Source organism: Gekko japonicus, unplaced genomic scaffold (assembly GCF_001447785.1).
Source record: "Gekko japonicus isolate JY-2015 unplaced genomic scaffold, Gekko_japonicus_V1.1 scaffold2778, whole genome shotgun sequence".
Classification (NCBI taxonomy): domain Eukaryota; kingdom Metazoa; phylum Chordata; class Lepidosauria; order Squamata; family Gekkonidae; genus Gekko; species Gekko japonicus.
Window position 1 is genome coordinate 58,916 of NW_015163171.1, and position 3,505 is coordinate 62,420.

General features: G+C 47.6%; 1 protein-coding gene across 1 annotated transcript in view; it reads right to left on the reverse strand.

Moving 5' to 3' along the window:
- CTCF (CCCTC-binding factor (zinc finger protein)) overlaps window positions 1–3,505 on the reverse strand; it is a 28,960-nt gene that overhangs the window by 24,968 nt on the left and 487 nt on the right. The gene's annotated exons all lie outside the window — the stretch shown is intronic.

Here is a 3,505-nt window from a genome sequence, read left to right on the forward strand (position 1 = left end):
ACTGGAAGGATATGGACAAGGAAATAATCTATTATACATGTATTGCACTTTACTTCAAAGAGCTTACAGCAATGAGTTGCACACCCATTACCATTCTTGGTAATTTGCCAAAGGTCGCCCCAGCAAACTTCAATGCTGAGAAGGAACAAGCATGTTCTGGTTCCTGGAGGTTATCAGTGAAGGATTTGAGGAAAACAGTACCCAAGAGCTCTGCCTGAGCATGCTATGTTTTTTTTCTTGGCTCATGAAGCCGATCACAAAGTTGGTTGTAAAATAAAAAAGGGAAACATGGAAAAAAACCCTGCCTTGCTACACCAGATTCCAAATAGTACTTCATCTTCTGCTACTACTGCTATGCCAGGAGAACCAGGATTCTTTTCTTATAATACTTATCTGAACACAACCACACCGAATCCAAGTTTATTAGGGAAGATATGCCTCTCCACTCCCATGGAGAAATTAATTTTCTCAGATTAAAGATGTTTACAAATTGTACTCTCGTTTGAAAAATGCCATTACATTAAATTGGACAAAACTTGTATCTTAAAGCTAGTTTCCATATTTATGAAGCAGATTCTCAAATTATTACTTTTGGCTGAGCCACAGAGAGCATTTCATAAAATACACAAAGTTCTGTCAGAAGCAGCAAGGGTACATTCAGTCCTTAGCAGTGCTGTTAACAAGCGAATCCAACACAACTATGGAAAGAGTACAAATTTATAAACAGACGCATTCTGATATTCGGAGACAAAGGCAACTAGATTGGTCTCTGACCTAAAGCAGAGGTGAATGTGCCAAAATTAATGAGCAAAGCAGGAAAATTCAGGAAGCTTTGAAGCTACATAACCAAAAACAGGTGGAGTTCAAAAAGACAAGTAGCAGCAGGAGACTGGCACTGTTGAGACATGAGTACGGCATAAACATGGGCAAGTCTGAACGATTCACAATATGCTCTAAGAGCAAGCCCCACTGAACTGAATGGAACTTACTTATAAGCAAGCATACATGAAAGTGGGCTGTGTCAAGACAATCTGAGCATGAAAGTAACTGGGCAGCAAATTAGTCTCAGCTAAAACCTACTGAAAATAAAGCAATGGAATTATAACCCATAGCAATGGATTTAAGTCTCACCAGTTTAAACGGGTGTACTTTCAACTGGTTTGAGCTTATTGTCTATAATAAAACCATCAATCTAAATCAATTTTCTCTCTTGCACCACACTACACAGTTCACCACATAGCCTATATGTTGTAGACAACATGCAGACAACATAAGAAGAACATGCTGCCAATCTGTTTCAACAGCAGGAAAGTGGGGTTTTTTTAAATCAAAACTTAACTGAAAAACCGCCCTAATGTTACAAAGTGGTTGGCCATCTACAGATGAGTCATATGTGGGAAGTCAAAGCAAACAGACTAACCACATATGTTCAAAAGTTTAATTTTAATATAAGCAGTTAAGAGAAGTTCACTGGACCACATTCTCAAGCATCAAGGACTACCCAGAGGATTACTACTACATTAAAAGCACAGAGGAATTATTAAATAGAATGCCAATTGTTTCTACCAAACACAGTGTGGTGTAGTGGCTAGACCGCTGGACTAGAATCTGGGAGATCCAGGTTCCAATCGCCACTCTTGTCATGGAAACTTGCTAACCTGGTGCCTGTCACACTCACTCAGCCTAATATATCCCACAGGGTTGTTGTGGGGATAAAATGGATGAGAGGACAATTACATAAGCTGCTTTGGGTCCCCATTGGTGAAAAAGGCGGGATACAAATTAAATAAATAAATATTTGGTCCATTATGGCAAAACAATGATGGAAAGCACTGGCAAACTGTAGAGCTGTCAGCTATGTCAAGCTGCCACTCTTAAAATGGGCTATTGCAATAGGAAGTTGCCTAATATTAAGCATGGGCGCCACTCTGCTGTCTCAGACAGAAGGAGGTCATTTCTACCAACCAACACCAGCAATCTTTTAACCAGAGATGCTAGGGGTTGAACAGAGGCCCTCTGCCTGCAAAGCATAACCTTTGCCAACTAAATCATGGCCCCTCCCCTTGAACCGTCAAGGCTACATGGTTCCATCATTTTATTTACCCCCCACATGAATCATTTCATGACGTCACACTCTGTATGTCATAACAGCAAAGGCTTGGGATCTCAGCAGTTGTGTACTTCCATACTGGGGGCCCAGGAAACTTTGGAATCATAAAACCAGTTTAAACCAGAAAGGGAGAACAGCGACTGAGGAGGGCACTTTTCTGAATCTCTTTTCTTCCAGAACAAGATAATTCACTGGCGTGGTGTTGTCTAAGGATGGAAGGGCTTAGTCGTTGACTAATCAGCCTAGTCTTCCTAAAAGGGGTGCCTACAAGTCTACTAGCTTCCTCCCTGGCAGCTGCAAGAGTGGTTGACATGTATGCTGCCTTCTAAACAGCTCAGACTCAAAGCTGTCAAGCAGGCAGAATCAAAAAGAGGCAACATATTAAGAACCCTCAAAAACAAAGCAAAGGACAGAAAGCCTTTTTTGTCCCCCAACAAACCTGTGAATGTCTGAATAGTTCATATAGGGACCCCAAGTACTAGTCACACGTCAATACAGCAAAATAAACAAGAAGAACCACAATCAAAGTGCCTAGAACGAAAAGCGCAAGGGCTCGGCTCTCCTTCGGGAGTGTGTGGAGCCCCTCACCTTGGCCTGTTGCGACACAGGGGCAGTTAAGCAAAAGACAACCAAACCCTCCCCAGGCGGTGTTGCCCCGGGCGAGCTGACTCATACCAGCCTAAACCCTGTACGTCTTTGAAGGTGCTCCTTAGCCCCCTGCCCTGTTTCCAGGCTTCCAGAAGCGCAACGTCGGGAAAGGGCAGGAAAGAGCAGATCCGTATCAAGGGCAATGGGGGTGTGGGGGTGTGTGCAGGAAGGAGAGCTTGAATGCCCGAGCGGGGAGGCTACAGTCACGGCAGTGAGTGTCAGTGCAGCCGCCCTGATAGTCTAGTGGCGGTGGGGAGGACCTTCGCCCCAAACGAAAGCGAGAGAGGAAAGGTGGGGAGAGGCTGTTAATGAAAACCCCGCCCCCCCTCCCCCCGCTTCCATCCAGCCGGTGGCAGAGCAGAGGCGGGCAGGCGAGCTCGGGCGTCCCCGCCTGGCGCTCCCCCGCGCTGCATGGCGCTGCAGCTCAGCCTGCCTTGCAAGAGGGAGCTCGAGTCCCCCGATCTGGCGCTCGCCGCGCCTCTCACTCCGCAGCGCGCACAGCGAGGCGGCGGCCGGCAGGAGCAGGCGAGCCGGGCGCGGACAGCGGGGCCGGACGCGGCGAGGAGGCCGGAGGGGGGAAGCGAGAGAGGAGGAAAGGACGAGAGGCGCCGACCCCGAGGGAGGCCATGGGGGACGGTCAGGCTGGCGGGGGAAGCGGGAAGCGCGATCGGGCGGGAAGCGGCCGTTGGGCGGAGGCGGGCGGGCGGGAGGCGCTTCGGGCCCGGCCTGGAGAGGAAGGAGGGCGGG